Source organism: Poecilia latipinna, unplaced genomic scaffold (assembly GCF_001443285.1).
Source record: "Poecilia latipinna isolate Pla-1442-1.1 unplaced genomic scaffold, P_latipinna-1.0 Scaffold180, whole genome shotgun sequence".
NCBI lineage: Eukaryota > Metazoa > Chordata > Actinopteri > Cyprinodontiformes > Poeciliidae > Poecilia > Poecilia latipinna.
Genome location: NW_015112796.1, coordinates 683,609 through 694,449, shown reverse-complemented (window position 1 = coordinate 694,449; position 10,841 = coordinate 683,609). Strand labels below are relative to the sequence as shown.

The following is a 10,841-nucleotide window of genomic DNA, read 5'->3' as shown; positions in this document are numbered from 1 at the left end:
ATTACCTAAACTGTTAAGTGAAATTTTTTACTTTTAAAAAAATTTTTTTTTTTTTTTTTTTTTTTGTACATGGTGTCGTTTAAAGAGTTTATGAGGAGTTACTGTCTCACCCCCGGTAGACTGTTTAACATATCACCTATGCTTTGAGCGAAGGGTGTATTAAATTTAAACTGTGTCAGACAAATTTGACAGGAATGGTTGCTGTTTGGTCTCTCTCTTTTACCATTACACAGAGAGTGAATATGTTGCCAATGTATTTTTTGACCCTTTTTCATATTATGTCATGTTCCTACCACAGACTAGGATGTGTTTTACTGGGGTTTTAATGGACAGACCGTAGCAAACTCGAGCAGATTTAAAAACAGCCATTGTTGCGCTAATGGGCGTAGCAAAGACTGATCAGGAATTCATGAAAGTACAATGCATGATTATGAAGTGGCAGGGTAGGTAAAAGGAAAATGTTCTGAAAAGTCTTTACACATCACCAGATTAGTGGAGCAGGAACTACGCAGCAACTTAAATGTCTCAACCTCAGCATAAATGCAGAAAAATCACCAAAATTCCAGAGCGGGATCAAATGTAGTCCAATTCCACATAAAGCATGAGAAACAGTTTCTGTATTTTTGACTGCAAGTAAGTGATGTCGATTTCTGACCTCTTCCTGAGTTAAAACAATTGTTGAATATGAATATGAAGCTGTTTTCTTTGCATTATTTGAGGTCTGAAAGCACCGCATCTTTTTTATTTTTATTTTTTGGCCATTTCTTTTTTTTTTTTTTTCTGCAAGTAGATACAAAATTTTTGCTTGGAATTTTGGAGGCATGTTTTCAGTAGTTCATAGAATAAAAAAAAATCATTTTACTCAAACATGTACCTATAAAAAGTAATATTACTAGCACTAGTCATGTTCTTCTCAGAACCATTTGTTTAAATCCTAAAAAGGGAGACTCTGAATATTAAAAGATAATATAACTTCATGGCTCCACTAATCAAGGCAAAGGGCAAAAAATGGAAATTATAATATCTTACCAGATTGCACTTTAAACAAAGTTTGTAAATCTCCCAAAAATAGAGATTTACAGACTCTCTTTTTTGGGATAGCAAAAACCAATTTGGGATCCAGATCTGGTTTTTGTGAGCGTACAGGAACACATATGGATATTTTTAATGACAGGAATATTTGAGAAACAGTCAGTTTATTTTTTGCGATGTGTTTTGAAGGCAGAAACGACATTTGTGACGCATTAAAAGAAATTTAATGCAAAGTTACCTCATCCTGTTATTCTGATTCTTCTCAACCCATGAACGTAGTTGCATCATTCCTCACTAAAATGGATACAGTTCGCACTGCAAATGTTTTGTTATCAGTCCCCAGTCAGCCCCAAAGGAGAGGGTGTGGATGGAGTTAATTAATTGTTAAACAGCAGGGAATCAGCCTGAATTTTGATGACTGTTTTTTTTATCTCGCTGAAGAGTACATCTAATCTTCAACATGTGGCTGAAAGCTGAAGATTTATGCACGACAACAGGCAGCGTAAGGAGAATGACTGCTGCCGCCTCTTTTTATTCAAAAAACAAAACTCGTGTTTGCTCTTTGACATCATGTTTCCATGGTTTTCTCTTCCAAAAGCTGAAAAATTATACTTTTCTCCATTTTCTCATTTTGCAAACTTCAATGTATTTTATTGAGATTTTTATAGGATAGACCAACAGAAAGTGGTGCAAAATTGTGAAGTTTTGTCAGTAAAATCTGAAAAGTGGGTCAAGCATTTGTATTTAGCTTCAATCGTAAGTCTTTTTAGGTTACGTCTTCACCAGCTAATCACTTCAACACACATTCTCAGTTACTTTTCTTCAAAAGAAATGATCCAAACTCAGACAGGCTGAATGGTCGAACATCGACTTTCAAATCTTGCAACACATATATTCTCACTTGTACAGAATCTGGACTCCGGCCCATCATTTCACTTTATAATGAATGGATCTAAACAACATTATTGTGACTACAGCTGTGTGCTCATGGTAAACGCTGGAAGATAAACTTCCTCATCATATTGTACAGCCTCTAAGAGGCTTTTTGTCAAAAACGCCCTGCATTTATCTTTGTCTATCTTTGACTAGCTTCCTTGTCCCACAGCATGATGCGACCACCATCTTGTTTCATGGTAATGTGCGTGGTGTTAGACCTGTATTTCATATTGGTCATAAATGTATTATAGTTACTTATTAGCAGAGCGGCATTTTTAACATTTGCTGTGTGCCGTATGTGACTTGTGGAAGCATTTTTATGGTTTTCTCTCAACAGTGGGTTTTTACATAAATGCATGACTGATGTAGTTGACAACCAACTTTTGACAGCAACTTAAGTTGTGGATTTCTGTGGCTCCTCCAGAGTAACTAATGGTCTGTTGGTTGCATCTCAATCTAAAACCCTCTGCTGTATTCACTGGTTTTCATTATGGTGTTTGTGCAATTATGTTCTCCGACAAACTTTCTCTTTTGAAAATAACTTTAGTTCTCCATTAGCTTGTCATTCTATCTCACTGTCATCTACTACTTGTCTTTAGCCATATAAAACTCTAATAATATACATTATTGTTAGTGTTTGTGGCGATACAACAAGCAGCATAATGAAAGGAACCGCACTTTTGCCACTGAAACAAGTGCCGTACTTGCAAAAAGTACATAGAGCTATAAAAGAAATGCCAAAAGGAACCACTTTGTAAGTAATACGAAACATGTCTAAATCAAAGGACAGGTGTATAAAAACCATAGGCGTTGGTTCTAATTTTTACTTCAAAAATTGTAGTTGTTCCAAATTTCACACAAGGTAAAACAGCAAAGATGTGGCTGGATGTTAAATGATCTAAAAGCTGCCCTGAAATCGAGAATCCAGATCGATTCAGTCACTCGGGTCTCTGCCTCTCTGTCAATGAAATTCTTCAAACGCATTAGATGAAGGAGCTGAAAATCAAGTCTGGAATTACATACATGTTTGGAGTTCAGCAACTTGTTCATTTGTTTTATCTAACCACCTTCTTGTGTCCTTTGCATCAATTTATTTGTATTGGCCCCAGCCACACTGGACTCGGCGACTCTGTTTATATATTTGAACAAGGACTGTTGAAGGCAGGGGGAAATGTTCGACTAAACTAGAGTCTGGTTCTCTCTAACATTTATACACACTGGTCTGTCTTTGAGGGGAAACTGTTTACCTCAGCTGGTTCTGTTCCACAAGCGGCCCAAGTCTCAGATCTGTGCTCTGGAAAAGCAAAAAAAAATAAAAATGTAGTAACAGAAGAAAAGCTTGCAAGATGTGTATGAAGAAACATTGCACCAGGAAGCAGACAGGCTAAGAGAAACAAAAGCACATGAAAAAAAAAAAAAACAGAAGGAAACAAATGGGAATCAGTTGCACAACAAGATCACCTTACAGGAAGCGCACGCTCTGATACTTTAGCTGCTGACCTCTGGTGTGCAGGCGTGGGGGTGGAGGGCGACAAGGCCTCTGCAGGGCCCATCTGCACTGCTTGTCCCCATGTGACCATGTGTAGCACCTGGCCCCGCGCCAGCGCCCAACGCCCCTTTGTGGTGGTCAGAATGGCCGGCTGGAGTCTGCCTTTGATCCTGGGCCAACTATTCATCTCTAAAGGAAGAGGAAGAGCAGAAAAAAGAGAAAAAGATAAACAGAAAAAAGAAGGGGGGGGGGGGGGGGTGGGGTGGAGAGGTTGGTGAGAAAGAAAAAGTCAACCTCTGCTGCCAATTATTGGGAAAACATCAAGGTCTCATGTGTGAGCGTAAACAGAAAAAAGGGAGGGGTGGGGGGGAGACACAAGAAGCTGTTTGATGGCTTGGTTTGGTGTTAGTAGGGGGATTGCAGCGAGGCAAGGCAGAGGCTGACCTGCAGGAGGCGATTACAGGTGGAGAGAGATATTTGTTTGTTGTTAAGGCTAACCTTTTTTCTAAGTGCTGTGTTTTCTTGGTCCTCCCGTACTTCTTCCACTATCTCTTTCAGACTCCCTCGTCTCCCCCTTGTTGTTGCCACCCTTATCTTTGCCTTTCTTTCCGTTGCCACTATGGGCTGTTAAACCAGTGTACAAGGAGAAATAAAGGTCAACTTTCTGTCGTTGTTGAGCCGTCTGTCTACAAGTTGTCCTTTAAGCCCTTGATACTAATAATACAAACACACGCGAACATGCTACAAAACTGAGAAAAACCCTGATTAAAATGAGTTAGGCTACCAAATATCGAGGAAACTGGTCTTGTGTAAACATGGAAATTGAGATTCAGCTGTTTGCATGTTTTCTTTCCTCATGTCACCAGGCCTGTGTCTGAGCAGAAAGTGTGAATAGTACTGTAAGACATGCGTTTCATCAGGTATGTGGTAGAAGGTCTTTGAACAATGCTCATATGCATCACTTTGCCTCTTCCTTTCCGCCTTCGTCCTTGTGGACAAAGAAACAAGAACAGACAGCAGCGCCTGCATCGATCACCAAGGACGAGCTTCTACTGCCTTTGTCTCTCTCTTTCTGATGCCGTTATTTTCCCTTTCATGTCTGTTTTCTTGCCCGTCTCCCGGGACCTACTTGTGTGCCGAGAAACCAACAAAAATACCAAAAAACTGAACATGAAAATGCCCCGCAGTCCTTTAAACACTTGTCATTTGTCCTTTGTGCGAATTATGGCGAGAGTTGCTATAGAAACTGGACTTCTGAAAAATATTTTTTCATGTTTTCAACAGTTCTTTTTTTTTTCATTAAGTTTTCTGGTCAGGCATAGAGAAACAAGCAGAAGAAAAATGGACAGTGAGAAAGAAAACTGCTGTCAATTATGAGTGCGGGGGAATGATGAAAAAAAAACGAGCCGTTTAAAAATCCAATTTGCCATGGGGGGAGAGATGAGAGATGAGTGAAGGACAGTCAATGTACTGTGACTCTCTCTATGGACACACTGACTAATGTTATGCTTTTTTTCTCTGAAAGGAATCAGATGAAAGGGACCAGAGTTTGCTTGGATGTTTAGTCCGCAGTTTAATCACTGTGCATTTCGCTGGAATGAGGCTGCTGGTCTCATTGTGTTTTCAACATGTTTGAATCTGTCAAACCTGTGCCTTTTCTTTTTTCCTCCTATTGTTTGGGTTTATGCGCCGTGTATGACCGCCAGTGTGATTGTGCGTTCACTGGATTCTTGGTACCTGCACCCAGCCACGGGCGTTTAATTCGCCTAGCAGGCAGGAGCATTATCACACTCCCATCACTAATCCCCGTGGAATGAAACACCGACACTTTGATGTCTGCCAAAGAACGCTGCTGCGGTATTTGGAGGAAAGACCGTGCATCACGTACAAACCGTAATTAACAATCTATAGCTGGACCGTAGCCAGGTGGAGTGAAGGAGGAGAGGAGAGGGGAAAAATTTTGAGAAAGATACGAGTGGTGTAGAGCTCGAGGCAAACTGATAAAGCTTAGAGGATATAATATAAATCAGTGTGTGGCTGTGTGGATATGTACATGCTGGGGGTCGGAAGATGATAGAAAACGTGTCACTGGTCCCTCTTCGCTTTTAAAGGCCTTTACGGTGATTAACGCTGAGCTCACACGATGCACAGCAACAACCTGAACAGATTTCATTAAAAAGAAAGACAATAAACCAATGAATTCTTTATGAAACAGACCAGGACTGAAAATGTATGCAGTGTCCTGGTCACTTTTCACTTTTTTACAACTGCAAACGTCATTGGATTTTTTTTGCTGAGAGATTATGGAACAAACAGAAATAAAACGTGGAGGGTTGCCCAAGTTATTTCAGTGAAAGAAAAATGTTAAGCTAAATGGTTTTCACATTCTTATTGCAAATCAGAGTTTGAGAAAATGTGGCTAGCATTTATTTTAAAATTCTATGGTTTTACAAACAGTAATTATCTCAACTTTTTAGGAAATTTTTGCCCCATTTTTTTTAAGTGTACAAACATACAACTTTTAGTTAAATAATTCAAATGTATGTAATTATTTTTTCTAAGCTTCTAATACAAAGAATGTAAGTATGGAAATAGAGAGGAATAAACCCTACTCTTCCATGTCAAATCTTATCAAAGATTTGCATTAAGATGAAGACAAAAACACATGTATCACATGAGTTTATGATAAAAAATAAAATAAAAAACTGTTCGACATCTTAGAGACACCCAGATTATTGTGATGGCTCTTATAAGGTATTCATAACTTAAATCAGGAATATTCAACACGTAGGATCATGTTGGCTGATTATCCCAGCGTGTTTGGTGTCAAACGAGCCTGAATACATGTACTGACAAACCAGCATGCAGCGTATTAAATGTGACGTGTAGCCAATCAGTCATTGCGATAACAGAAACACAGAACACAAAACAACTGCTCCGGTACACCAGAACGTCAGGTTAACATTAGAAACGTGCTTTGTATCGTTTGTTTGTTTTTCTGTTAAAATTGCCGGTCATGTTTGGTTTCTCTCAACTCAACAGGTTTTCTTAGATTTACCATCTGGGTGTACATAAGTGAAAAGTGTCTATGTGTGTTGTGTTGTCTTTGCCATGTAGCTGTACGCCACACTCTGTAGGACCAGCTTTCGAAAAACGATGGCCAAATAGTTTTTCTTTTGACTTGGGCCATTATTTTTAAGAAGGTGATGATATGTACAATATTTTGTGGCGTCTCTCAGGTTTTGATTAATCACCTGACAATTATAAAACGACAATCCATAGTTAAAAAATACATAATGAATAAATTGATGCATGGGTTTTTTTTGTCTTCATCTACTGTAAATCTTTGACAGAATCTGTCAAAGCGACAGTGAGTTCACATCAGGCAGCGGATCGGGCGACAGCTCTGATGAAAATAAAGCCCTCCTACAACTTGAGCTCAGGCACACAAAGCCCAACTTCCCATGCCACCTACGCACCTTCTGGTGAGGAAACGCAGATAGGTGAGTGCCAGGCATCATAACAACGCATGTGAATGCGTGTGTGTGTGATTCGAGCACAAACCGGAGCACGCAAGCTACACCTCATACATCTAATGTAAGAGGATAAATCCCCCCCCAAAAAACCAAAGGCTTTCATCAAAGCAAGTGAGAGAGGATGTCGTCTAAAGATGAAAGCAAGGGATATTCTCTCATTTCAGCTCGGCTCTCCCCAACTCATTCTTTTAAATCCTTGAAGAATCATCCAGGAAAAGAGAGAGAGAGAGAGAGAGAGAGAGAGAGAGAGGGAAGGGGCTAAAAGTTATTTACGTCCCACGCTGTTATGTGGCTTGTCACTTCTTATTTTCTCCCAGGGTTGTCCTACTGCTAGACATCAGTCAACTCTCTCCAAGCCTGTATTTGCTGAGGTAATTACAAAGTGACAGCTTTAAATCCTCTGCCACGCAAACAACACCCCCCCTCCCACACACACACACACACACACGCACTAATGAGCGCAAATGTAGTATTGTGGTTCTTCGAAATCATTGTTTATTTTAGTTTGGTGCCATATGCAATGTCCATCTGAGCCACCACAACAGTTTTTCCTCACTTGTAATTCTAAAAAAAAAAGTAGAGGCCAACCTTTCTGAAGTATCTTTAAAACAGAGAAGACACCGATTGTCTCCTGTGTTCCCCATTTAAGATTCATAGGATACAAATTCACACAAACTCTTCAACCTCCCATATCCAGAGGTGATGTTTAATCCATTTTTTTTTTCCTTTTCTTCTGTTAGGAGGTGCGTTGCCCATACACCTAACCCATGACAAATATAATGTGATTTGGTAGTATCTCTGAATGGCAGGAAAACCGACTGACACAAATTAATAAGTTGCCACACCAGTACAGGAATCGGAAGAGGGAGGAAGCTGTGGGGGAGGTAGTGGGGCTTCCTGGCAGCAAAACACAGAGATCATCAAATTATCTTTAGAGGCATACCGTCATGGTAAAAGCCAAGCGCACACAGAGCACAACCTGCCCGCAATCTCCTGCTGCACACAATGCTGGTCTGTCATCTCCTGTTTGGATCACCACTGCAAGTAAAAGAAAAGCTGATGTCTCCACAGAACCTGTGGAGACCCTGCTGCCAAATTTCAGTCAGATCGTCCCAGATCTCCCAAAAAGGCGTCTTTCTTCGAGCTCAGAGCGCAGCACCATGGGTCCAGAATAGTAAACCGAAATGATTTGCTGGGTGTTAATATCTTAGACTGAAACCAATTAGACCACTGGTCCTGTTAGGGGTGGGCATTTGTCTCATCTTTTATTATAAATTTTTGTCATAAGTATTTTCATCTATCGTTGTCATGATAAATTTCCAGTTAAACTGTCCTAATATTTTTTTGTTTGTTTGTTTTTACTGTTTTTTTCCAGTTTTTTCAATGAGAGCGACTGCATTTAATTACATTTGAAAACATAATTAAATGCAGTTACTTAGTTTTTATGTGACTGGTGTCCTAAAGAAGCATTTCACAAAATGGATATGGTTTTCAAGAGCAGTATTTGTGTTGGTGGAGCTATGATTACTGTGCCATGCAGTCACAGCCAAATAGTTACTTACAAAAAAGAAGTAATAAATAGTTCCTATCTATTATCACAATAACACCACAAAATGTTGCAATAAAATATCACTCACCCCAATGTCCATTTATCAGAAAAGTGAGAGGAGTGAAGCAAGTTTTTACAGTGATACTTAGTTTCTTATTTTCAGTAGATTCAAACAAAATATTCGAGTTTCTGGTAGAAATGTTTAAATATTGTCAAAACAAATGAATCTTTTGTTGCAAAAGCAAAATCTCACTTCGAAAAAGTTTGAAGAAAATCAAACCTTTAATTTGAACACAATTAAGTTGAGGTTTTGCTCAAACGTCCTTTTTTTTTAAAGTCAGTTCTATCACCAAGATGAATGATTTTATCTTTAAAAACTGCTGCTTCAGGCACACGACACCGACAGCAGTTCTCATTTTAAACAGTAGATGGAACTGCAGAAAAAAAAATCTGCCTGTATTAAATAAAAAAAAGCAGAAGAACTGCATTTCACATACATTCCTTTTACTAGAGTTCTCAATTGTTTCAGTGCAACCATTAGACGTTTTTCTTGTCTGTTGATGTAAAATTTGTAACCACACGCAGACTTATTACTCATGCAAATTTAGAAAAAAAAAACAAACAAAAAAAAACTGACCAAACATGTTTTGGGATTATGGGAAGAAGCAGGAGTACCTGGAGAGAATCGATGCAGGATTCCAACTTATTGCTGCAAGGCACCAGAGCTAACAACTGCAGCAACACGCAGCCAAGGCCAGAACTTGTAGGTTTGAATGAAATGTCTTCTCCAATGATGTTTTACAAGGTTGGTGCAAATAGAAAGAGGGATTTTTGACCAATACCTGTTGCATCAAGATAATCATCATCTAGCGTCTTCATAGACACACTCATACCTAAGCACAATTTAAGAGTAATCAATTAATAGGAATCAGAGTAATCAGTCATGTTTTTACCAGCATTTACTGTACTTTAAATTTGTATGACAATCGGCCTAGCTTAGTTAAAATGTTGTTCTTTTAAGTAACAACAACAGCGAGTATTGACACTTATTGTTAAGCAAGATCAACTGTATACAACTTTAATGTCTTCCCATAATTAATTGGAGTTGATTTGTTATATTACTAAAAGTCAACAGTGATGGATCTTCTACGTAGATGAGCAGTGCCTTAACTATAAACCAGTGATGTAGAAGCAAACAATCTCAGAATAAAAATCCAGAACTAGATTAACTTGGCATAGAGTCAACAATAAACAGCAGCTTCAGATCAGCAGCTCACCCGCTGCAAATCATCAATCCCTTCTAGAATTTCAAAACATCATCTGGACACTGGATGGTTTTTTATTGGAATTACCACAAAACCATTAGTTCTGACACAGCACAAAAAAAAAACAAGACATAAAACTTCAAGTCAACCTTATTCAGCTCCAGCTCATTTTTAAGCCGTCTTACTTTTCCATCGGAGTGGTACTGTGTCCATTTAAGGTTCCTCAACGAGCGGTTCAAATGAAGTGGAGCATATACTCCAACAAATGCTTTTAATGTTAAACGAACAGCAATGTAAATACATTTTAGTGTTGACTTGAACAGCAATGAGTTTCTGTGGTTGGAGTAGTTTTCAAGGCGGCAGCAGACATCGACTTTAAAATGTCTGTTCTCAACTCTCCAACAAGATTTTAACTCGGTTTCTACAAACTGATGTTCAAATCATTAATCTACCCACAGAAAGTCATTCCATGCTTAATGGGAACAACACAGGCCCCACACAGGGAAAGTCTAATTCTGTCTTGAAAAACAATGCCGTGTTATTGAAGCTTAAACTTAAGGATTGGGTCGAAACTTTAGTTGTTTTTTTTTTTTCATTTAAATTTTTCATTTTCATTTCACTTTTCTTATTTTATTTAAGTTGTATTTTCTTTTTCATTTCATTCTAATTCAATTAGTTTACATTCCCTTTGTTAATTTTGTTCAACTGTCAGACTTTACATCTGCTACATTCATGTACAGAAGTGTGTAATCTTTTCATTCAGCAAAAACTTTAAAAAATGCCAAAAAAAATACTGAACATTAATAATTTGACTACATTTATTACTTCATAATTCATAATGTACTCTTTCTTTTTAACTAGAAAAGACTTACACAATAATATAAAAAGAAAATAGGGAGGATAAACATAATTTGCTTTGGTAATCGACCCAGGTTAACCCATGAGACACCAGAATGCAGTGTTGTGGTACTCGAAATTGGTCTTGGTCTCGTCTCGGACTCGACCGCATTTGGTCTCGGTCTTGTCTCGGTCTC

The 10,841-nt window shown here is 38.5% G+C and overlaps 1 protein-coding gene across 4 annotated transcripts in view; it reads right to left on the bottom strand.

The window, feature by feature from the left end:
• Positions 1–10,841, bottom strand: part of LOC106946209 (axin-2-like) — a 109,107-nt gene that overhangs the window by 61,353 nt on the left and 36,913 nt on the right. For all 4 annotated transcript variants that reach the window (XM_015030401.1, XM_015030407.1, XM_015030400.1 and 1 more), the window contains exons 3-4: positions 3,469–3,646; positions 3,216–3,262 (exon numbers count right to left, since the gene is read on the bottom strand). The gene's annotated coding sequence lies outside the window, so the exon portion shown is untranslated. The remainder of the gene's footprint in view (positions 1–3,215; positions 3,263–3,468; positions 3,647–10,841) is intronic.